Source organism: Medicago sativa, chromosome 5 (assembly GCF_051527215.1).
Source record: "Medicago sativa cultivar Bolivia chromosome 5, Bolivia_mono, whole genome shotgun sequence".
NCBI classification, from domain to species: Eukaryota; Viridiplantae; Streptophyta; class Magnoliopsida; order Fabales; family Fabaceae; genus Medicago; species Medicago sativa.
Genome location: NC_140753.1, coordinates 75,176,311 through 75,203,484, shown reverse-complemented (window position 1 = coordinate 75,203,484; position 27,174 = coordinate 75,176,311). Strand labels below are relative to the sequence as shown.

The 27,174-nt window shown below is 33.6% G+C and overlaps 1 long non-coding RNA gene across 1 annotated transcript; it reads right to left on the bottom strand.

Moving 5' to 3' along the window:
• Positions 1-23,469: 23,469 nt before the first annotated feature.
• Positions 23,470-24,287, bottom strand: LOC146925028 (uncharacterized). Its single transcript, XR_015011006.1, has 2 exons — positions 23,904-24,287; positions 23,470-23,663 (listed from the first exon to the last, which is right to left on the bottom strand). It is a non-coding gene; the product is annotated as an uncharacterized LOC146925028 (long non-coding RNA).
• Between the last annotated feature and the right edge of the window lie 2,887 nt (positions 24,288-27,174).

The window sequence follows — 27,174 nt, the reverse complement described above, 5'->3', positions numbered from 1 at the left end:
ACATACAAGTTTCGATCAATACAACAGCTTGAAGTTAAAAGGGAAGAAATGGTAGAGAAATTTCAACCATCAGAGGATGGGTGGATTCAGTCTTTATATGGAGAACGTGAACATTGGGTTCCTGTCTACATGAAAGACACCATTTTCGGTGGCATGTCAACAACTCAAAGATATATCAGAGAGCCTTAACTCTTTTTTTTCTTACAAATATGTAAGCAAGAAAACTAAATTGAAAGAATTTGTTGAAAAATATAAAGTTTCTTTGAAAGAAAGAGAAGAAGCAGAAATGCATGCTGATTTTAATACATGCCATAAACAATTTGTTCTTAAGACTTCATCTTGTTGGATTAATTATTTAATTAATCAATTATGGATTGGCAATAATCAATTATTATAAGTTAATATTATATTATAAATTATGGTCTATTGTGTTAAGCACTAATTAGTTGATGAATTTGAGTGACTGGGCTATTGTTACTAAATGGACCGTGATGGGTTGGACCATTTAGATAAGCCCAATGAGAGGTCCCTGCCCTCAGCCGTTTACCTATTTATTCGTCATCCCATCAGACGGTTAATTATGTTGATTGACATGGTGAAAACCTAGAGCTAGACGGAATGAGGGTAGTTATGCCTCTCATAGTTGTCGGAGTTGTCTACGTTTATCCTTCATCAACCTAAGTCAAAGGTACACAATTTCTTGTTCCTTCTTTGTTACTGATGATATGCTATAATTTGTATCTAGTGATCTAGGGCTAAACTCTAAAACTTTCATCAATTGGTATCAGAGCCAAATAGATACAGTTATGGCTATTTTCCTGAAAATACGAATTCTTCATCGATTATGCTTTTATGGCTATTGCTTGTTAGACCAAATCATATTTCAACACCGATGTTGTAACATGGCAATCATGCTTTGTTTTATTAAATAAATAAGTTAAGGGAATTGCAAAAGCTTATGCCATGTTTTATTGTAATTTGCGATTCATAATTTTTTTTCTTTTTGTGATTGAAACTTTTATGGCCACCGTATTTGTAAAACCTTCTGCGAGGCTTTTACTTGCTTATTTATCATGATTATTGCATCGACTGCCACAACGAATTATTCAATTAAGGCAGTATGAAAATTGGTGTTCTACGACTCTATTATGCCATAAACCCATTCTCTTGATCTGTGTTTTCTCTATATTGTTAATGATTCTGGAAATTAATCAAGGGCTTCTCTTATTCGAAGCATAACGATCAAAACCCATATAAAACGGCCACGTTACGTTGCCGGAATCGTGAAATCGAATTGGGTCAATCGCGGGTCGTTCAACCTGCTTTCAGGTGATCCGGGTTAAGGAGAAAGAAAACAAAACTGCAACCTATGCCCACTTGCGCTGTAGGTGCGTGGGACCAGTGTCAAAATTAGAAAATTCCAAACCTTGTCTTTATTTTATTATTATTATATTTATTATATTCTTATCACTTGGTCGAATTTTATTTGGGGGATACATTATATTTTAAAAGATCATGCTCTCACATTTCACATTTTGTATGAAAATTTTATGAACATTCCTTATTTTTATTTGAAACTTATGAGAAATTTCATTCTCTCAAACTTGAGATTGATGTGTTAATGAGGAATTGTTTATCCCCCTAATTAATTAGTAAATATTATACCCTTAAAATTTGGGATAAAAATATAATTTCTGTACCCAAAATATTTGGAAGAATCATATACCCCTAATGCATTTGAAATCTCTAATGCATTTGAAATCTCTATATTTTTTATGTAAATTGATATGAGAAGCATATGAAGGTGAGAAAAACACAAGAATGGGGGGTTGAATTGTGTTTTTAAAAAATTCTTCGTTTCTCCTAAAAACTGAACACACTGATCAGAAGCTAAGTGAGACAGCTTCTGAAGTGATGATCAGAATCTAAGTGCAGCGGAATAAAACAGAGAGAGAAGAAGAACGACACAAAGCAATTATACTGGTTCCTTCCACAATCCGGAAGTAGTCCAGTCCCCCTTGCACTTCCAAGGAGATTTCACTAAGAGTAATATCTGATTACAAATGCTCAAGCACACAAGCAAGAGACTTCCTTTGCTCAAGCACACAAACTAGAGACTTCCTTTGCTCAAGAACACAATCAAGAGACTTCCTGCTCAAGCACAACTGCAAGAGACTTCCTAACTAAACAAAATTACACAGAAAATTGTTTAAGGTTGAACACTTGATATACAATCAGAGGTGCTCACAATATAAATCAGATACAGACTCAATGGACTTAAGAATTTCTAAGATATGACTTTGAAACACAGAAATTCTAAGTGAATGCAGAACAATTTCAGCAGAGGTTTGGCACTTGTAAAAATGTTATGAGTCTTTCGTTCAGCGTTCTTGCATTACCAAAACTCTAAGTCTTCACTCCTTTATATAGAGGTGTGAAAGAGACGTTGTGAAATTGCCAGCACACCAAAGAGTCGTTGTTGAAGCTTGATCTTTCACCAATGATCTTTTGCCTGATTTGGTTGTTGTCCTATGAAGAACCAATTTGAAATCCATTCCTTATCCAAAGGAACATATATGCAGGCGAGACCGTATTCTGGAGCTGTTTTCTTGTCTTGTAGCGTGGACACAAAACAGAGTAGTGGAGAACGTGGTTGTACAATTCGTACAAAGTACAATGTTAACGCTTTCGTCCAAATTGCAAGCACATGCCTTCAAACACTTTTGAAATGACCGTTGCAATGTTCCACTGATTTTCTGCTGTGTTTTCGAAACCAATAGACAGCTTTTGCAATGTAGATTCTTCAATCTTTGAATCTTTTGCAAATCCAGTTGGTCTTCAGCTTCTGGTGAAATGACTTCTGATGAGGCAGCTTCTGATGATGCAGCTTCTGATAATGTGGCTTCTGGACCTCTTGTCTTCAGGAGCACTATTCTTCAGGAGCAGCTTTACTTCAGGAGCGTTATTTCTTCAGGAGCAGCTTGACTTCAGGAGCGCTTTTACTTTCAGGAGCGTATTGCCTTCAGAATCATCTAAGCTTCATTTTCTTTTGCTCTTTATTTGCTCATTCAGAACCAATCAATGATGTAACTTTTTTAATTGTGGTCCTGTACACTTGAACAAATATTAGCTAGTCCAATTTACAATTTTTAATACCTTGTTATCATCAAAACTTTTTAAGGTTCATTGTTAAACACATTTTGTTCCAACAATCTCCCCCTTTTTGATGATGACAAACAATAGTATTTAAAAATTGATCAATTGTTGTTAATCTAATTAACAAGTTGACCTTGGGGTTCTGAGGTTTGTAAGCTCTAACTCCCTCTGAGTCTGATAGTCTTTAATGTGAGGTTTGTAAGCTCCCCCTAAGTTCTATCCAGGTTAATTAAATTCATTTATCGCACAATAATATCAGAGCTAAAAAAAATTGAAAGAATTGACTTATAGATAAGAAGAATGGTTCAATTAATTGTTATTTGAAATTTGATACTCCCCCTTTTTGATACACCGATAAAAAGGATAGAAATTTTCAAAATTTTCAAACATTAATTAATGGGGCTCAGAGCCTTTAAATACTATCACATATACTCCCCCTTTTGTCATTAGCAAAAAGACATAAACAAAAAGAAGAGATGAGAAAAACGTAAGATTAAAGGTTCAGCTCATAATTCAAATAAATTAAAAGCATTTTAACCATCTTCAAGGATTAAATAAACAGTCATAGCAAGCATTATTATCAAAGCAAATAATGACATACAAGGTATAAACAGTTAAAGATTTTCAGAAGCAGGAAGAATTCAGAAGCTTATAATATCAGAAGCAAAAAGAACTAATTCAGAAGCAGAAATGAACAAAGAATATCAAAAGCCTAAAAAGATAGAAAAATAAGCTAAAAGTGTGCAACTATGGGTTTGGGTTATTTCTCTAAAATCTTCTTCAGAAGCTCTTGAACATCAGCATACTTCTTGTCCATATCTTTTCTTTAGTTGTCTTCTCTGATCTTGGCTTCTTGCATGTCTGCTTCCAACTTTGATATCTTCAGCTTCTGCTCTAGTAGCTCTGTTTCCAGCCTTTCATTTTCTTCTTTGAGCACCTTGTTCTCCTGAGCTAGAGCCAGGTTAGGTGCATCAATCTTTTCCAGAATCTCAAAAGGAATGATCAGATGCAGCTCCTTAGGCAGGAATTCATCAGGTTCTCTGCCTCTGATACTGAGTGGATTCTTCACCCAAGTACCAAGAATTTCTACATCTCCAGCATTCTCTTCAATTCCATTCAACCACTCTTCCAGCTTCTGCTTGGCTTGCTCTTGAGCCTCAATGCAGGAATCATGCAGAGCTGAAATCAGGTTGATGACCCTTTCCTTGATCCTTCTCCATTGCTTCTGATAGCTTATTATATGACCCAAGTCATTTCTACCTGCTATCAGTCTGAGAACTTCAGAAGCAATATCTTCCCACACATCTTTTAGTACTTGAGAATCCAGGTAAATGATGGGAGGTGAAGGTTGTTTAGAGGGTTTTGGATGGGCTAGGGGAACAATTGGTAGGTTTGATGATGATTGGTCATTTGTAGTTGATGATTGGCTGGTTGATGGTTGGTCAGGAGTGGGGTCAACTACCATATCAGAGGCATGATCATATTGATCATCCTCAGAGTCTGTGTCCATATCACATACACCAGTATGGTGGATGATCTTGATGACTTGAACTGGTGAAGAAGATATGGAAGCAGAGGTTAGCTCAAGAACAACGTGTTCAGGAGCGGCAGTTTCAGGTTCAGGTTCAGGAGTGGGTTTAGTAACTGGTTGTTCAGGAACAAAATGTTCAGGAACGGTCTTTTGAGGAGTTGGTTGTTCAGGAACAGATGGTTCAGGAATGATTGGGGGTGATGAAGTTGTAGGGGGTGAAGAGGCTTTTTCTGGTGAAGGTGTTTGTTGTGGGGGGTCTTCTGAAACAACTTTATCAGAAGCAGATGCTTCTGGAGTTGTCTCAGAGGCTTTCTCTGAGGTTGACGTAAAGCCAGATTGGGGTAGTTCACCTAGATAATGACTTTCTAGGTGATCTAAAAGAGATGTGTCTTCAGAAGGAATAGAGGATGTGCTATAAGATGTGTGAGAAACTTGAGATACCTTAGATAACATTGCTGAGTTATCTACTGCTTCTGAAGTTCCAAGATTCTGAACTTGCTCTACATTTTCAGCAACAGCTTCATCCTCTATTAGAGTCCTTTCTCCTTCCTGTTCTTTTTCAAGTTCTTTCATGGCCTTCACTTCTCGCCTATTTGCTAAGAAGTCATCAGAATGTTCCTTAGTCATTCTCTTCATGGCTGGAGTCACTTGAACCATGGAGCTTTTCTTGTCAAGTGGAGCCTTCTTTCTTTTTAGCTTAGGCTCTGCCTCTTCTTCCTCTATCTCATCCAAAGCTTCATCCAGTTTTTCCTTGTAGTAAACTGTTTCAGCTTTCCCTCTCTTTCTCTTAGCATCCTTCTTTTGCTTGGGCTTATTATCAGTGGCTTCTGACGCAGTAACTCCTTTAACTTTCTTCCCTTTGGTCTTAATAGGAGTAGTTACTTCCTGAGAGCTTGCATCTTCCTCCAAGACATACTTAGCAACTGATTGAACTAGGAAATCAGAGTCACTTTCCTTAAAGATGGGAGGAAAGTCCCTGATTATCTCAGTTTCAGCAGTTGTCATCTCTAACCACTTCTCATTTTTAGGGGCTGTCTTGAATTTGTGCATAGAATGCAATGTCTTGCTACTGATAGTCTTCTCTGCAGTAGAAACTTCGAAGCATTTATCAGAAGCATCCCTTGTCTTTCTCAATAAATCCAGCACTCTCCCTTGATAAAAGATCTCAGAGAGCAATCTTCCATAGGGCACTTGTTTCCTTCCTTTGACTGTGCCTTCCTTAATAGCCCAGCAGAGATGATCCATTACATATCTTGGGAAGTTTATCTTTTCCAGATTGGTCATGAAGTAAATTGCTAGCTTCTGTTGGTTGTTGGGTTGATCAGACCCACCTGCTCTTTGAAAGAAGCAATCGTTACTGAATTTCACCAACATTCTGTTGTGAATCTCCATTTCAGAAGGCTTAGCATCTTTGTTACCACCCAGAAGAGTGTTGTAGTAGTTTTGCAGCAGGACATCATCCTTCTTAACTATTTCTTGAAACCTTCCTTCTGCATTCATTCTACAAGCTTTAGCAATTATCTCCTCTGTGATGGTTACGGGAATACCCATCACTTCAGACCTTATCTCAAGGCTACTGAAGGAAGTGGGATTCAACTCTATCTCCATCTTTCCTTTCTTCGACCCAGCTTGTTTACCTGCTACCTTCACAGGCTTTCCATTGACGATTTCAGCCCTTAACCAGAAATCTTTGACCAAGTTCACATACGTTGGCCCATTTAGCATCTTGAAGTATCCGGACAGCTTCTGAGTTTCTACATAACCTTTCATGTCCACTTCGTACTTCTTAAGTGAAGTGAAGTCCACTGGCGATTCTACTTGGACGATTAAGGTTTTCCATGGAATATCCATAGTCTTTTCTTTGTAGACTGACCCAGATTCTGTTGCGCCTTGCTTGCTTGAAGTAGATTCTGAAACTTTAGAGCTTGATGATGCCATTTGATAATGATTGAAGAAGATTTAGAGAATTTAGGGTTCTAAGGTTTTTGCGCTTACTTCGCAAGAGGTTTGAGAGCAAAATGTGTTTGTTGTGAGTGAGTAGTGTGTGAATTGAAAAAGTGTTAAAAGTAAAACGATTGCAATTCAAAAGAGACAAACAAACAAACATTAATGACAAAATTGGGGGCGCGTGAAAAGTACTTTCAAAGCTATTAAATCATCATTGCCCTTTTAATTATACACCAACACATACAGGCCACGTAAGAAGTTCACAGAGTAACTACCAAGTTAGTGGGCCAGAAGTTACTTTTAAAAAGTAACTCCCAACGTTTCCACTAATTCAACTATTTGAAAGCAATAAATCCAGCTTCTGGACTTCAGATGCTGACGTCATCATCAGAAGCGAGTTTTCCTCAGAACCTCAATAAGGAGCTTCTGATGGACTACTGCTTCTGAACTAACTTCAGAACCTAAAATCCTATTCATGAGCAAGCAAACATCTAATCAGACACGTAGTGCATGTTCAAATTTTTCTTTATAAAATCAAATCTTTCAACAGTTAAAGGCTTAGTAAATATATCAGCCCATTGATTTTCAGTATCAATGAATTGTATATCTAAAATTCCTTTTTGAACATAATCTCTGATAAAATGGTGTTTGATTTCAATGTGCTTAGCTCTTGAATGCAAAATTGGATTTTTAGACAAACAAATAGCAGCAGTATTATCACAATAAATTGGAATACTGTTAGCAGTTATCTGATAATCTTCCAACTGATGTTTCATCCAAAGTAGTTGTGTACAACAACTTGCAGCCGAAATGTATTCTGCTTCTGCTTTAGACATAGCAATAGTTGTTTGTCTTTTGCTAGCCCAGGATATAAGATTATCACCCAGAAATTGACAATTGCCACTGGTTGACTTTCTTTCAATCCTATCACCAGCATAATCAGCATCACAGAATTCAATTAGCTTATAATCTAAGGATTTCCTATAAAGGAGTCCAAGATTAGTTGTTCCTTTCAAATACCTGAAGATTCTCTTGACAGCAGTCATATGAGATTCTCTAGGATCTGATTGGAATCTTGCACACAAGCATACACTGAATAAAATATCTGGTCTAGATGCAGTAAGGTATAACAAAGAACCAATCATACCTCTATACAGCTTCTGATCTACTTTAGCCCTTCATCTTCTTTGCTTAAGGTGCACGTAGGGTGCATTGGAGTGTTCATCACTTTACAATCTTCAAGTTTGAACTTCTTCAGAAGCTCCTTTGTGTACTTTGATTGATGAACATGGACTCCATCTTTGCATTGATTGATTTGAATGCCAAGGAAGAACTTCAGCTCTCCCATCATGCTCATTTTAAATTCATCATGCATTAACTCAGAAAATTCCTTGCAAAGAGATGCATTAGTAGAACCAAATATTATATCATCAACATATATTTGCACAACAAGAATATCTTTCCCAAGGGTCCTTCTGAAGAGTGTAGTATCAACCTGTCCTCTTTTAAAATCATTCTTGATTAAGAAATTACTTAGTCTATCATACCAAGCTCTGGGAGCTTGTTTCAAGCCATATAGTGATTTCTTCAGTTTAAAAACATGGTCAGGATATTTAATATCCTCAAATCCAGGAGGTTGTTTGACATACACTTCTTCTTCTATGACACCATTTAGAAATGCACTCTTGACATCCATTTGATATAATATTATGCCATGATTAACTGCATAGGAAAGAAGTAACCTGATTGCTTCCAATCTTGCAACTGGAGCAAACGTTTCAGTGTAATCAATGCCTTCTTGTTGACTATACCCTTGTGCAACAAGCCTGGCTTTGTTTCTTGTTACTTCACCTTGCTCATTCAGCTTGTTTCTGAATACCCATTTTGTTCCAATAATGTTCTTGTGCTGAGGTTTGGGTACCAGATCCCACACATCATTTCTTTGAAATTGATTCAACTCTTCTTGCATAGCTAGGATCCATCCATCATCTGAAAGTGCTTCATCAACTGTTGTAGGTTCAATCATTGAGATTAGTCCAATCATTGACTCTACTTGTCTGAAATGTGATCTTGTTCTTCTTGGACTATCTTTGTTTCCAATGATTAGCTCCTCAGGATGTGAAGACATGTGTTTGAATGTGTTTCTGGGAGGATCTTCTTGATGTGAGCCATCTTGTGCTTCATCAGAAGCAGCTTCATCCTGCGCTTCTGATGTGGGTTCAGCTTCTGGACTATCTTCAGACTCAGCTAGCTGATCAGGTTCTGGAGTAACTTCAGGAACCTGTATCTCTGTAAAACTTTCACCTTGCTTTGAAGTTTTATCTTCAAGCTCTTTGTCATCAAATCTAACGTGCATAGATTCTTCAACACAGAGTGTTTCTGAATTATACACTCCGTATGCCTTTGACCTTTCAGAGTAACCTAAGAAGATTCCTCTTTGGGCCTTGGCATCAAATTTCTTTAGGTAGAGCTTGTTGTTCAGAATGTAACATGTACATCCAAATTGATGAAAGTAAGAGATATTGGGTTTTCTTCCTTTAAAGAGTTCATATGTTGTTTTCTCCAAAATAGGTCTGATATAGATCCTGTTTTGAACATAGCATGTTGTATTCACTGCTTCTGCCCAAAAATATTTTGGTAAATTGTTTTCATGAATCATGGTTCTGGCCATTTCTTGTAAAGTTCTATTCTTTCTCTCTACAACCCCATTTTGTTGTGGTGTTCTAGGAGAAGAGAATTCATGGAAAATTCCATGTTTTTCACAAAAAGCTTCAAATGGCTCATTTTCAAATTCTCCACCATGATCACTTCTGACTTTCAAAATTTTTGATTCTTTTTCAGATTGAATTTGAGTGCAGAAGCTACTGAATACATCACACGCAACATCTTTACTCTTTATGAATTTCACCCAAGTCCATCTGCTGTAATCATCAACAATGACTAATCCATATTTACTTCCATATAAGGATGCAGTACTCACTGGTCCAAATAAATCAATATGGAGTAATTCTAAAGGTCTTGAGGTTGAAACGATGTCTTTGGTTTTAAAAGATGATTTCACAATTTTCCCTCTCTGACATGCACCACAGAGTGCATCTGAATGATAGTCAATGTCTGGTAGCCCTTTCACAAGTTGTAACTTACTAAGCTTAGAGATTAACCTCCAGTTAGCATGTCCCAACCTTCTGTGCCACATCCATTTCTTATCATTCACTGATAGTAGGCAAATCACCTTCTGATCAGCCAGTTCAGAAAAATTGATTTTATAGACATTGTCAACTCTCTTTCCCTTGAACACAATGGATTTGTCTTCCTTGTTGATTACTGTACAGTTGGGTTTTTCAAAAAGCACATCATAACCATTATCACAAAATTGACTAATGCTTAAAAGGTTATGTTCAAGACCATCTACCAACCATACATTATTAATTGAGGTAGAGGAATTACCAATAGTTCCTGTACCTATGATCTTGCCTGTCTGGTTTCCTCCAAACCTCACATTTCCTCCCTCTTTCATTGTTAGGCTGAGGAACATGGACTTGTCTCCTGTCATGTGTCTTGAGCAACCGCTGTCTAGGTACCATGATCTTTGCTTTGGCACTGCTCTTAGACATACCTGCATCATTGACATTTTTAGATTTAGGTACCCATTGTCCTATGGGTCCTGGAAGGTTAGTACTTAAGGCTTTACTCTTCACTTCTTGTACCTTGTGCTGTAAGTTGGGTTGCTTCTGATTAACCATCACCGTAGGTTTTGGTACTTCAGAAGCAGTAACTGACTTCTTCTGAAATTTAGACTTCAGAACCCCAGATTTTGGTTTCACCAGACTCTGAGGAATAGGTTCTGATCTTTTCAGGATCCTAACCTTTGAAATCTTGGAATCAGATTTGATCATAGCATTTGACTTAGAGTTCTTTGGCTTTGGAGTAATCTTAGCCTTAGAACTAGAAGCTTCAGGTTCTGATTGAACAACAGTTTCCAACTCAGCCCCTTCTGGTACAAAGAAGGTTTTCAGACCTTCCTTGATGCATTCACAACAAGATTTTAGATTGGTTTTCTCAAGTTTCACTTCTGGAAAACCAATTCCTCTGCCATTGTTCTTGTAAATGCTATAAATCATAGAAGCTACTCTGCTTCTGTCAATGCCAGATATAATAAAATCTTCAAGAGCAATTTCATGATTACTTAAAGATTTTTCATTACACTTTTCTTGTAGCTTCTGACATAAGAACCTGAGCTGATCTTCATATGTTTTACACTTGAAGTCAAAGCCCCTAAGTCCTTGTTCAGAAGCTTTCAGATCCAATAGAGTTGATTTTTGCTGTTGTACCAAATCAGCATATTTTTCTTTTAAATCCTTCAACTCATTGGTTCTTACTTCAAAATGTGTAAGAAGTTCTTTAAGTGACTCAACAAGTTCATCTCTGGGAATTTTGGAATATACCTCGTTTTCATCTTCTGAGTCTGAATCTGATCCAGCTTCTGAAGTTGCTGTTGCTACCAACCCAACAGCTACCTTTGCATCTTCATCAAATTCCTCTTTATCAGATCCAGATTCACTACCCAAATCATCCCAGGTTGCCATTAAACTCTGCTTAATCTGCTTCTTGAATTTGCTTGGTTTGAATGTAGACCTCTTTGACTTGTCCTTTGACTTTTCTCTTTGAAGATCAGGGCATTCAGCAATGAAGTGTCCCAGCTTCTTACAGTTGAAGCATCCCTTCTGATCTTCTTTCCTTGAGCTTCTGGAGTTACCCCTTTTGGCGAGAAACTTTCTGTTCTTCTTGGCCAGATATTGAAGTCTGTTTGAGAGCATGGCCATTTCAGCAGCATCTGGTTCAGAATCTGAACTTGATTGTTCTTCCTCTTCAGATTCAACCACTTTGAGAGCTTTTGATGACTTGCCTTTGGATGGAAGAGCTATTGATTTACTCTTCTTAGTAGACTCATGTTCATTAAGACTTAACTCATGAACTTTGAGAGAACTAACAAGATCTTCGACACTTAAAGTGTTTAAATCTTTAGCTTCCTCAATGGCAGTCACTTTTGGTCTCCATCTGGCAGGTAAGCTTCTGAGTATCTTGCTTACATGATCAGAAGCAACATAGCTTTTCTTTAGAATCTGTAGCCCAGAAACTAAGGTTTGAAACCTTGAGTACATCTCCTCAATAGTTTCATCATCCTTCATCTTGAATAACTCATACTGATGTACAAGCAGGAGAGCCTTTGCTTCTTTGACCTTCTTGCTCCCTTCATAATTTGAACAGAGAGAAGCAAACATAGCTTTAGCAGTGGATTTGTCACTCATCTTCATGTATTCTGCTTTGGGTATGGCAGTGACAAGGGCTCCTCTGATAATATGATGCTTCTTGTAGAGTTTCCTCAGTTCTGGAGTATGTTTCTTTCTATCCACAGCAGCTCCTTCTTCATCAAGGACTAAATCACCAACACCATCTTCCAAAATATCCCATAATTCTTCATCTAGGCTCATGATGTAACTGTAAAAGTTGGTCTTCCACCAAGAGAACTCTTTACCATCCCCATTGAACTTTGGAACTTTTCCAACACTGGATTTCTTACTATCACTATAATCATGTGAGACATTTTTATAGCTAGTATCACCAGAACCAGTAGGAGGAGGAATAGACATGTTTTTCTCAGATCTTTGACTGTTGCACGGTTAAGTGTTACACAACAGACCAAGGCTCTAGATACCAATTGAAGGTGAGAAAAACACAAGAAGGGGGGTTGAATTGTGTTTTTAAAAAATTCTTCGTTTCTCCTAAAAACTGAACACACTGATCAGAAGCTAAGTGAGACAGCTTCTGAAGTGATGATCAGAATCTAAGTGCTGCGGAATAAAACAGAGAGAGAGAAGAAGAACGACACAAAGCAATTATACTGGTTCCTTCCACAATCCGGAAGTAGTCCAGTCCCCCTTGCACTTCCAAGGAGATTTCACTAAAAGTAATATCTGATTACAAATGCTCAAGCACACAAGCAAGAGACTTCCTTTGCTCAAGCACACAAGCTAGAGACTTCCTTTGCTCAAGAACACAATCAAGAGACTTCCTGCTCAAGCACAACTGCAAGAGACTTCCTAACTAAACAAAATTACACAGAAAATTGTTTAAGGTTGAACACTTGATATACAATCAGAGGTGCTCACAATATAAATCAGATACAGACTCAATGGACTTAAGAATTTCTAAGATATGACTTTGAAACACAGAAATTCTAAGTGAATGCAGAACAATTTCAGCAGAGGTTTGGCACTTGTAAAAATGTTATGAGTCTTTCGTTCAGCGTTCTTGCATTACCAAAACTCTAAGTCTTCACTCCTTTATATAGAGGTGTGAAAGAGACGTTGTGAAATTGCCAGCACACCAAAGAGTCGTTGTTGAAGCTTGATCTTTCACCAATGATCTTTTGCCTGATTTGGTTGTTGTCCTATGAAGAACCAATTTGAAATCCATTCCTTATCCAAAGGAACATATATGCAGGCGAGACCGTATTCTGGAGCTGTTTTCTTGTCTTGTAGCGTGGACACAAAACAGAGTAGTGGAGAACGTGGTTGTACAATTCGTACAAAGTACAATGTCAACGCTTTCGTCCAAATTGCAAGCACATGCCTTCAAACACTTTTGAAATGACCGTTGCAATGTTCCACTGATTTTCTGCTGTGTTTTCGAAACCAATAGACAGCTTTTGCAATGTAGATTCTTCAATCTTTGAATCTTTTGCAAATCCAGTTGATCTTCAGCTTCTGGTGAAATGACTTCTGATGAGGCAGCTTCTGATGATGCAGCTTCTGATGAAGCAGCTTTTGCAGCTTCTGATAATGTGGCTTCTGGACCTCTTGTCTTCAGGAGCACTATTCTTCAGGAGCAGCTTTACTTCAGGAGCGCTATTTCTTCAGGAGCAGCTTGACTTCAGGAGCGCTTTTACATTCAGGAGCGTATTGCCTTCAGAATCATCTAAGCTTCATTTTCTTTTGCTCTTTATTTGCTCATTCAGAACCAATCAATGATGTAACTTTTTTAACTGTGGTCCTGTACACTTGAACAAATATTAGCTAGTCCAATTTACAATTTTTAATACCTTGTTATCATCAAAACTTTTTAAGGTTCATTGTTAAACACATTTTGTTCCAACAGCATATACACTTTTAAATCATATATTATCAAAATTTGAGTCTAAAATATCCTGTGTGAAAATACATTTTATAGAAATAACACTTATGTAAAGTATTCTTTTAAAGTGTTAGTATTGTGAAGAATCTTTAGACTCAATCTTATATTCTTGTCTCAAATATCCTGTATAAACTTATATATTTTGAGATTAGTTGATACCCTCGAAAACTATTTATTAAGTCAAGAATAACTTGACTATTATACTATTCTTGATTTATGGGTTTCAAAAATTTTGTCAAATCTTAAAAGGATCGTTGAGAATAATTTCTCTTCAAATCATATATTCTCAATATTTGAGCCTAAACTATTTTGAAAATTTACTCTTACATTAGTAACACTAACTATTTAATCAATTGAAATGTTACTATTGTGAATTTCTAGAAGGTTCAATTTATTAATTCTAATGCCAAATATATTGAATATAATATATTCTTTAATTCATATTGTTTTAGCATAAAGATCCAAAATTTACTAATTGGTCATTTTTTGGCGACATATTTAAACTAAGACACTTGTCTTTGATTCTTGTCACAAATTGTTTTGATGGGTCCTCATAATATTTTGTTTTCAAAATGAGTATAGTGAGTTGTATATATATGTCATTTATATTAATTGAATTTAAAATTGGCATATTTCTCTTTAATATACATTATGCTTTCTATTATACTCTCTAATCTAGACCCGTAGTTTATTACTCTAAATTTTGTGACAAATATTATTATGTGTCTTGTCGCAATTAAATATTTGGATCACAATAATATTAAACTATATATTTTATATATAGTGAATAATGCTAAAATTCTAATTATGAATTAAAATTTGTACCCCTCTTTGTTGTTTATCCGTTAACTATTATCAAAACAACTTATTAAGAATTGAGGCAATTTTTAAAATATGTATCATCCTTACATCTGAATTCTTATATAAATCATATTGATTTATTTTTTAATTAGAGTCTCACGTATGCTTATTTATAATTGTTTATTCTCTATTGTGGAATATTTTGAGATGACTATATTATAAGATATTCTCGTTAAGTCATCAAAAGACATTGGCTCTAAGTATAAGGATGAATGTCACACTCTGCGAGGTAAGTTGTTATTTAATTATTTTATCCTCTTGTGACTTATTGCTTATTAATGCACATATGAAGAAATTTAGTTCTTCTTCTCTTTTGTTGTGCAATTATGATATCCTATAGAAATTAAATCATTTTTCCAGAATATTCTAAACATAACTCTTTTGTTATATACTATTTTCTTACTATAATACTCCATTTTGTATTTATGTTCTTTCTAATTTATAGTGGGAGTATTGAAAATTTTTATTCTAAGAGTTCTATTCTGGATATATTAGAAAACTATTTGACACACTTGTATTTCAAATAATAACTTTTGTTATTATACTACTTCATATAATAGAAATTCTAAAGTCATATTCATGATGTGCTATTTTAAAATATTGTTAAGCACATTTTTCTATCATTTGAATATGAACGAAGATGAGTAAATTAAGTACAATTGTTTATGCATGATATTATTGTATCATATTCTCTTAAACATAAACATTATTTATTTGTATAATTGTAATCTCACCTATCGTGAATACAATTATGCGAATTTTGTTAAACAGATTAGCATTATATTGGTAACAGTCATACCCCATCGGTGTGTTGTTATTATTCAATGTACCTAAAATGTTTATACTTATGTCAATTATAATAGAATACTCTATCAAGGTTTAAATTTTGTAAGACATAAGAATTGTACATTGTGATGATATAGTTCTTACTTATTATCCTTAAGATCCCTGAATGGGATTAATATAAGTAAGTTACTTTGTTAAAAGACATGTAGAAAATTGTATAAATTTTGCAATCCAATATTATTATATTTTGAATTAAATTTCTAACTATATGTGATTATATATATATATATATATATATATATATATATATATATATATATATTTTGGATTGCTACTATCCCTTTGTTATGTGAGTGACGGACATACCCTATCGGTGTGACGTTACTTAACATATCATTTTGTGATAGAGAAATAGTTGAATATTTTATTTAAAATATTTTCAAACTTTTAATTCAACTATCATGATTAGTTCTCTATCAAGTGGGAGAATCATTGCTATGTATTGTGTAACGTGATGGGCATACCCTATCGGTATGACATTACTCAACATGATCATCCTTTTGTGGGTAAGATAATTTAACTATCATTCTCCACCAAGTGGAGAAAATATCATTCTTCAACAAGTGAGAAAAATTCTACATGTCAACTAACTATATCTCATAAACAAATATATTTATTTGTTTTATAACTTTAGATATGAAATTATTGTAGAGACTTATATTGAGGATATTAATTATGCTATTGCTATTCTTTAATACTTATGGAAGCTTATGACTATTTTCTTTTATATCCTCAGTAATAATAAAATATAAGTCTTGTGTATTTCCGCTGCGTGTAACCTGATATTTTTTTCAAATGTGTTGAAGTATAATTGTAACATTTGAGTTTTGAGTGAGTTATTAAAATTGTGAATAGAGTCTCATATCCTATTTTATAATAATAGAGACTTATCTCACTCATATGATGATAAACCTTTTATATAATCATCATACTATGTCATATAAAGGTTACTATATTTATAAAATTTTTGGAATTTTAATTGTGAAAAAGGAGATTTTGTGTTATAAATTTCTTAAATGAAAATTTACATTCTCCTTAATTATAAATGCAAAATATGTGGTTAACTACGAAACCCAATTCTTGATGATATCTGCCATTGATAAAATATGTATTTGAGGGGTTTTATATTATCCTTGACTTACCACTTGTGTTAATAATTCTGCTATGCTTATGTGCAAAATATGTGGTTGAGTTCATGAAACTCTGTTAGTTAAAATTATATAACCACTTATGTTAATAATTTTGCACTAGCAATTAAGTATCCCACTGTTGAATATTACATTATTATAATATTTATATATCAGTGATCAATAATGAGAATCTCACTTACTCTTGTTTATATATATGTGGGATTAGTGGGAGTGTGTACACAACATTATATATTATGAGCTCAAATGAGAAATCTCACTCTTGTTTATATATATGTGAGATCAAGAGAAATGTGTACACAATATTATTCTCGTTATCGCCATACACTCTTGTGCACACTATAAAATATGGCATAGCTTATGAGACTTTAAATTTTAGTCTCATTCTATTGAGATATATATTAAAATTCTATCAATCTCAATGAGCATCATAATTGGATGCTTAAGTCAATTTTGTTGGAATATGCACAATAACTTCTTGGCATGCAAATATACATCGTGCTTCTGTTTTACCAACATTCCACATTTTTGAGGTCATAAATAGTAAGTACAATGTATAATATCAATACTCCTATCGAGTATGCTATTGTGTTCTTGTGGTACTTATAATTTGAGATAATCATAGATGTTCTTTTGTTATTGACATTCTAGTGGCCACATTAATCCACATTTTTTCTTTAAACTAAGTGTCTATGTTAATCCAATTTAGTGATTATTGAATTTCCTATTTTCCCTTTATGGATTTTCATAGTCACATTTTTTGTAAAACTTGGATTAATTGAATGTCGTAGAACATTTATTGATTTTGACTATATGTAATTACACTCTTAATAGGCTATCCCTATAAGTAATTACTATTCGTGTACCTATGTGGATATAGGACTTCTTTAATATTGAAAACTCATTGGCAGAACCACTAACCACAGACTTATATATATGAGTATTGTAACTCATAATGATTTGATCAAGTCTATGTTATTTTGGGTTAGTAGGAGTTTGTTATAGCATTTTTTAAAATGCTTGGGCTATTCTTTAGCGACACATTCTTTTTAATTCAAACGTGTCACTATAAAATCATCATTTGTTAGAAAAATGAATCTTTGATCTGTATGATTTGTTTTCCCTATCGGATTCAATTTCTGCAGCATTAAAGCTCACTTCTCTTTTGATTTATTAGTGCTTTGACCAAATTCTTTATGACAAGTGAAATTTTGAATTCTTTTAGGAATTGAGTATTGTCATCCAAGTGGGAGACTGTTGGATTAATTATTTAATTAATCAATTATGGATTGACAATAATCAATTATTATAAGTTAATATTATATTATAAATTATGGTCTATTGTGTTAAGCACTAATTAGTTGATGAATTTGAGTGATTGGGCTATTGTTACTAAATGGACCGTGATGGGTTGGACCATTTAGATAAGCCCAATGAGAGGTCCCTGCCCTCAGCCGTTTACCTATTTATTCGTCATCCCATCAGACGGTTAATTATGTTGATTGACATGGTGAAAACCTAGAGCTAGACGGAATGAGGGTAGTTATCCCTCTCATAGTTGTCGGAGTTGTCTACGTTTATCCTTCATCAACCTAATTCAAAGGTACACAATTTCTTGTTCCTTCTTTGTTACTGATGATATGCTATAATTTGTATCTAGTGATCTAGGGCTAAACTCTAAAACTTTCATCACATCTCCCTTTGAGAAGCAAATGCCAATAATCTATACACAAGAAGTATTCAAAAAAAATCCAAGTTGAAGTTATGGGATTATCTGGATGTCATCTTATGACAAGGAACAAAGATAGTTATATAGCTTAGCTCACCTCTTTTACAATATTCGACTTTCAAAAGAGATAAAAATTTGTTGTAGAGTGGAATGCATCGAAAGAGGAAATTTGTTTATATGAGCCTGTTTATGTTTCATTTGAGACTAAAAGATGTTTTCATTCGTTTAACTTCAAAGTTTTGTTGTGTTAAAGGATTGAATCCTACGATATAGTATTTGTTATCCTATGATCATGAGTATTTTTGTTGTGCATATTTATCTCGTTAAAAATAAATTGAAAGCATATTTATCCTTTGTGAATCGAACTCTTGTTGAATTTTTTAATTTTGTTGTAGCAGGTCAGTCAAAATACACTAGACAGAATGGTTACGTTTGTTGTTATTTTAATTGATGGGATCGAGTCCCCTATTAAATCTTATTTTAACAGTATTAGATTGTGAAAGTTAAGAGGTGAAAAATTAAAAAAAGTGGTTTGCTCTAATTTTTTTAAGCACTGATTATGAGTGTGGACTGTGGAGAATGATTGTTTTGTCTTATATGAGATGAGATGAGATGAAATAAAATGGAGTAGTAGCCTATCCTAATAGGTGTTTCAGTGTTTTTTTTTCTCATTAAGGTAAGGTGGGTAAGATTTAATATGATTGTTTTGTCTTTATATGAGATGAGAAGTGGTGTTGATTGAATTTTCAACGAAAAAACAAAAAAGAGATGCTGAAACAAAAGACAAAATGTGAGTTAAGTTATATGGACAACATCTTTAAATCAACAATATAGCGCCCTTTCTAGCTCAATATTGTTTCTTTATCTGTTTTGTTAAACTAATTTGTGTGTTTTTAAAATTTGGATTGGATTGGATTTAATGAACCTTAAAGTGTGAGTGAACTCTTAAAATGGAAGGGTTTTAGAGACTATAGAGGATGGTTCTAAATTATATGAGAGTTTGTTTTTCTCGAAAGAATTAAAATCCTCCAAAAAAGCATAATATCATTGCATTTGCAGCTATCTATATCATATGACGCCAGCAAGATCCATGAACATATAACTGGATCTTGGCAATCAAAATTAAATACCATCATATTTCAATTGTAAAAGGCGATAACAATATACTTTTTTTTTCTTTAAGAACAATATACTATGTTGAATAGCCTCTCAAAAATAATAATAATAATAATAATAATAATAATAATAATAATAATAATAATAATAATAATAATAATAATAATAATAATAATAATAATAATAATAATAACAACAACAACAACAACAACAATTCTACCCAAAAAAATTAATAATAATAATAGTAAAATTCTTTAAAAAAAATTAATAAAAATATAAGTTGGTCTATTATTTTTTTTATCGACAAGTGAACTTTTATTCAAACCAAATCGGATAAGTGGAAACAGCATACAGATAAAGAGTCCAACCAACAATAACAAAATGCAAGAACACATACCACACGAATTACAAAGATGGAAAAAACAACTGAAACGGAAAAAACAAAAAGAAAACAACATAAACTGATAAAACTTGCAATTAATAAAAGCATAACTCAAACTGAAGCTCGCGTCGGAAGTGTCTCAATCATTGGCACAGGTGGCAACACTGGTGGCTGATGAGTTGAAAGCCGTCTCCGTAAGAGAGTCGTAAAAATCCCGCATATGACCACTGCAACAATCACCACCCCGATGATACTCAAGAACCAAACCACCCATGTTGGAGCGCGGTAGGGAGTGTAGTCAGAGTTGCCAAAATGTTTGGTGAATAAGCTGCACAGACTAATCATATACTATTTTTCTAATAAGCTGATACTCAAGAACCAAACCACCCGATAATAGTATTCAAGAAGCCAAAGGAACTCTAATGTTTTCTAATAAGCTGCACAGACTAATCATATACTATTTTTTGTCTAATAAGCTTTGGAAGGACTATTTATCTCTCTTTATCTCAATTGCAACCTATCATTTTCTCTATTTTGTCTATGTCTTCGTACACGTACATGTTAAAAAAACCTATTAAACTAAATTTATTATGTACTATTCTCGTGGGAGAAAAGTTAAGACAAAAAATATTAAATCATGCCACCATTAAAGATTATTGGGTCTTGTTATAACCTGTATTTTAAAGACACAAAATAAGAAACTAAATGTAGAATTTTAATCTTAATTAAAAATTGTACATTCATAATTTTAAAAGCTAAAATACTTATTTTTTTAATATGTAACATTTATTTTTTAATTCTATTTTTAAATCCTCATATTATGATTTTAGGAAATAAGTTTTTTTTGAAGGAAGGAAATAAGTTAACATGTTTCTTTAAAACTTAAATATGATCAGACGAAGAAAATTGTGAGAAATATAAATTATTCAATCTGTGTCACCGTAGTGTAACTGATTGAATTAGTGAACGTATTGCATACCAAGTTATGTATACTAACCCATAATTAAGAGATATGTATGTGTATGAAATTTAGATTGTCATAAAATTCTAGTTCGGTATATATATAGTGATGAAAAACAAGTTTATTATTATTATTTCAGAAAATATATAGCCATGGTTTAGTCGTGGCTAAACTGCATTTTTTAAATTAAAATCATAGTTGTTAGGTCGGGTGATGATTACTCTCGGCTTAAAAAAACATTCACTTAAGTCGAATATACAAATATGACTTAAGAAATCACTTCTTATGTCGTCAACTATCAAATCAAGCTCGGAACCAACTTAAGAAGTGTTTTTTTAACTAAACAAAACTAACATAAAACAAACAATCATTTAAAAGTGTCGGTTCTACAAGTCAAATGTACCTGAGTAGAGTTTCGATGTTTTTCTATTGGATTATGCACGAATCTCCGCATTGTTGGCTTTGGTTTCATATAGTTTATAAACTCTTGAGGTGAAGTAGCAAGAGGCCTACCAGTACTCTCTTAAAATAAGTTTATTTTTCTTCTCTCAATTTCAATATCAGAATAATCTCTATCTATTGATTCTCAATATCTTTTAATCCGAATCAAGGTTGTCGGGATCGAGATATAAATCGTGAGATCGTACGATCTCGCGCGCCACTAAGCCTCCGCCGAGTTGGAGCGGTTCGAAGATCGGAAGAGATGGCGGAGCGTGCGGCGCGCCGAGGAAGATCGGAAAATCGTGAAATCGCCGCGTTTGTTCGCATGACAGAAGAATCATGTGAAGGCGTGTAGAGAAAGAGGAGAAGAGGAAGAAGCGGCGCTGCTCAAGGAAGATAGGAGGGACTGTTGCTAACGTGACAAAACTAGGGTTATTAAAGACTGGGCTTATTCTTTTTTGAACATGGCCCTCTTAAAACTGGGCTTGCTCTGTTTTGAACATTGGCTTCCTAAGACTATTTTTTGTTTGAAAGGGGACTCTGAAAACTTAAATGATAAAATATTTTTGATAAAAATAAAATAACATCAAATAATAAATAATAGTAAAAATATTATTTTAGTTTTATAAATAATATATTTTTATTATAATAGTAAAATAAAATAACAACAAATAATAAATAATAGTAAAAATATTATTTTAGTTTTATAAATAATATATTTTTATTATAATAGTAAAAATAGTATACTGTTTTTTTTTTTTTTTGAGGTGAAATATAATATATTGGTTATATTTTTGGGACTTGGTGGTGTTTAATAAATAATATATTGTTTCTTTATTTTTGGTGGTGAAATATAATATGTTTTTATAATTTTTTCAATTCTTTGGGATCTTACGATCCTGGTTACGATCCTACGATCTACGCTTTTTCTATACCCCAACGATCTTCAATGGGATCCCGATTTTGACAACCATGATCCGAATATCTTACAAGCAAAAGCATGCTTTGGGTCCGTATACACTTGGATACCAATATTACATCATTAAAGCATACTTCAGTATACTTCCACTCTTGTCGAACTTAATAACCAGCTTTAGCCAACATGTGGCACGATTTATAAGTGGTCTCATGTTTATCTTCTAAGTTAGGGACTACTATGACAACAACTTGTATATTCATGAACTAAAATGATTGTTTGCCCTTTATTTATTTTAATTTCACATACTTTACGGATAGTTATAATATTTGAAATTTATTTCTGCCCCAAACTAAAAGTCAATTTTCTTAAACATTCTAATTATCAATTTTCTTGCTAATATTATACGTATTGAATCACACAATGTCCTTGTAAATTATATGGACCCCGTGAATACTTTTGGTGGCATATATATATTGAAATAATATCTTCAGCATTTTTAATTAATCCTCTCAATTGATAATTGTCTACTTTCTAAGTTTTTTTCTCTACGTACATCATGTGTTTTGACATTTTTTTTTTACTATCACACATCTTAATTACTCCTTTATATAGAATGAAAGTTGTGGCTTGCAGGCCCTTTACCCTGAAACTGAAAATGTTGTTGAAGAATTTATCTTCCACTTTCCCTTTTGCTTTGATTAGTTGAAAAATAGGTAGAAAGCAAAAAATAGATGAAAGATCAGCATGAAGTACTACTTAAAAGAATAAGTAAACACATTAATGGTTGGTCCTCATGAAGAAGGATCCCATATCATGATGACACATAATTTAAACACCATATACTATTAAAAACATAATAGTACTATTCACTCATAATATTTTTTTGATGTGGTAGAGTCGCAATAAGAATGGAGTGTGGGGTTGATAGAAAGGTTACGGTTGTGGGGAGAGAAAAAACCTACTAGTAAAATTGTTTCTTGAAAGTCTATAACTCATTTATTTCCTTAAAAAAAATACTCATTTATTGTATATTTTTTCATTTCATTTATTATAACGCAAGCAAGATCCATGAACATCAATAAATTATGTTAAACATCAAGGCAATAAAAATACAATCATTTTTCAATTGTAAAAGGCGATAATGAAATACTATGTTAAATAGGTTTTTAGAGGAACAACAAACTCAATAATAATAATAATAATAATAATAATAATAATAATAATAATAATAATAATAATAATAATAATAATAATAATAATAATAATAATAATAATAATAATTAGAGTAGTACATTATCCCATCAGAAAATCAATATCAAAATCCAGTTTTTCTAAGCATAAAACATAAAGATAAGGCAAAGTTCTTAACTAAGTGAATCTCTAAGACATTGTTCCTCCTCCTCCTCCTCTTCTCCCTAATTATCAGATTCAACTGCATCACATAATATAAAAGTTCAAAAAAGAGATAACACATAGGAGTTAGTGCATACACAATACATGCAGTATGTGGAATATAACTGTAGAAGTTGATGACAACATATAATCAATAAAAGCATAATCTTATGCAACTCAAACATATAATATCTCATGTTCTATGCATCGAAATGAAACTCTCCTACAGCTACAATATTGCAAAATAGAACTCTGCATAGACAATATTGACAACACTCACCTTCCAATTCACGTAACTCAAGCTCGCAACTGGGGCACGGGCAAGTCCTGGACCTCAACCATGATGGCTGAGGAGTTGAACGCTGCCTCAGTAAGAAAGTTAAAAATATCGCAAAGATGATGACTGCAGCAATCACCACCCCGATGATACTCAGGAGCCAAACCACCCATGTTGGAGATTGGTAGGGGTTGGAGTCGGAGTTGGCAAAGGTCCTGGTGGGTAATCCACTAACCGGCGGCTCGGTGAAAGACATTGTGAGGGGTAGTGTATTGGTAGAGAAATGAAGAAAGATGGAATAGATAGTACGTAGTATTCAAGAAGCCAAAGGAACTCTAATGTTTTCTAATAAGCTGCACAAACTAATCATATACTATTTTTTGTCTAATAAGCTTTGGAAGGACTATTAAAACCAAGACATTTAATTAATCCCTCAAAAAATAATAATAAGCAAGACATTTAATTAAAACCATTTAAAGATCTTAAATGTAGTTTTCATTAGGCATTTTTGTCTTTTCGTCAAATGCAATCCATATTTTATGTTTGCTTTGGAGTGATAAAGCTTGTGCTAATGATTTAGAAAATGGAAAAGGTCCTATATCTAAGAGGACTAGGTGACCACAACCCATAATTTACTTATATACATGAGTTTTAAATTATCAAATCATTGATATATTAAGTATATATGTATTATTGAGATGTAAACAAGTTGAAAGTGGTACTTAGGCACATGCATATGCATCCAAGTTTGTAGTTAAAGATTTTTTTCTGGTTGGTTTTGGTGCGTAATATTTTTTACAATCACAAGTTGAAAGAAATTCAAACTCCTTGTCATCTTTTACCGTGATACTTATATTATGAACACTTTGAGTTTATGGAAAATAGGATTCAAAATCTCTCGTCACTTCTAATTAAAGTATACACACACACTTTGAAAAATAAGAAAATACAAAGGGATGGAATGGAGATAATAAACTCCTTGAAGACACGGCAAATATAAAATAACAGTGATGTATTACGGATTTGCAGTGCAAAACATAATTATAGTGGTACTGTACATTAATCTCATGATTAAGTGAATCTCTAAGATATTGCTCCTTCTCCTACAACTCCTTATTAGATTCATATAACTCAAGCTTGTGCCGGCAAGTTCCTCTGCATCTCAACCATTGGTGCAGGCGGATACACTACATACGGTCTTGCCTGAGGAGTTGAATGCCGCCTCCGTAGGATGGTTGAAAAAATCGAACAGATGATGCTTGCAGCAATCACGACCCCTATGACACTTAGGAACCAAACCACCCATGTTGGAACTCGGTAGGGGGTGTAGTCAGAGTTGTCAAAATGTTTGGTGAAAAAGACACTATCGGGTGGCTCGGTGAAGGTGAATGTGGGGGGTTCACTCTCATACTTGCGTTTGGTGAAAGACATTGCAAAATGGTGAGGCAGAAGTTGTGAGTAAATCCTCTATGTTGGAACAAATTTATTTTTTTTAGAATAAGAAGTATTAGAGAGAAAGGAGAGAATTCACTTTTGGAGTGAAAGGATCAAGTTTATTCATTCCAATTTATATTGTGAGATACAATGTATAAGTTGCTTTGTAGATTTGTGCAGCTAGGGACAAATTGAGAAGTGACAAGTGTGATAGAATTACTCCAAGAGGCCACCACATTGTGAAAGAGGTTAAAAATATATAATCAATGGAGATCCAAACAAAAACAACAATATGGTCGGTAAATTCTTCATTAACAGAACCACTCAACCCAAAATCCACAATCGTAAGGGATTATAATCCTTCCTCTTCCTAACTAACATCTAAAAAAAGACAATTAAATTAACTATTGCAAATATATATAGGCAAAATTACACAATTCGTACCTTAACTTAATTTAAGGTAATAATTTTGTCATTTTTTTTTATCCTGATTTAGTCATTTATGTTATAAAATGTCAACATAATTATCCTTTTATCGAAAAAAAAAGTTCAAAGACTTCAAAAAATAAATCATTAATAACTCATCAAACTCATAAACAAATCTAAATCTTCATCGTACAAATTAGGGATGGAATGGAGATAATAAACTACTTGAAGACATGGCAAGTATATAACAGTGATGTATTACAGAATTGCGGTGCAAAACTTAATTAGTAGATGTTACTTCAACCGCAAGTTATTATCTAGACATCTGAAGCCCCGATACATTAAAATTGATGAAGTATCGATATCTGATGTATATTCTGCATTGATACATATCTGATACTCCCCAATACATACTGGGAGAGTATCCCGTGATTAAATTTTATATTTTAAAAAAACAATTGTCTGATACATTTCATATAATTTTTGGATATGCGAGGCATACAACGGTGGAAACTGATACGCGTGGGATACTTGATTTTCTATTATTTTGATTCCATTTTTTATTATAAAATAAAATAAAATAAACATGATTTTACTAATTTCTTTTCTTTTTCTTTAAAAAAAATAAGAAAAATCAAAAACATTATAATACATATATTAGGTAATGACTAGATCGTCTACCCGTGCTGCCGCACGGGCCATATATATCTACCATATATATCAACCATATGCAATTGGAACGTTTTACACCATGTAAACTAATACAAAAAAATTAAAAAATGCACTAACCGTCTATTTCATGTAACATTATACGTACAGTCGTATATATACACCACATTATTATTAGTTTAATTTTTCTGTAATATTAAAACAAATATCAATCCAGAAGTCCTAGCTCAACTGGCAAAATGCCGAAATTGTTAGGCCGAATGTCATGACCGGGGTTCGAACCCCGGTACCTCCACTTGTGTGTGTGAGTTTATAATGGCTTTGCCATTTCGTCTATCTACCAAACAAAAAAAACAAAACAAATTTGATAAAAAAATCTTTCCTCACATGTCACATATACGGTCTATTTACCATATATCAATTTCTTCTAACTAATTAACATACAAATATGTCTATCTACCAAGTCTATCTACCAAAAAAAAAAAAACAAAAGTATATAGATGGTATTACCACAGTAAGGTTTTGGATCATCAGCTAGAAGCTTTAATACCGATATTCATTTATAAAATTTAATCACGATATTCATCTTTATAATGCTTAATGATTCAATGGAAACTGAAATAAGGAACTGAAACGAAAACTGATTGCAAAGGAGTAACACAAATACATATAGGTTATTACATATATATACTCACCAATCAAGCAATGGTATGACAACAGCGCCTCGACGTTATTGATGTCCATT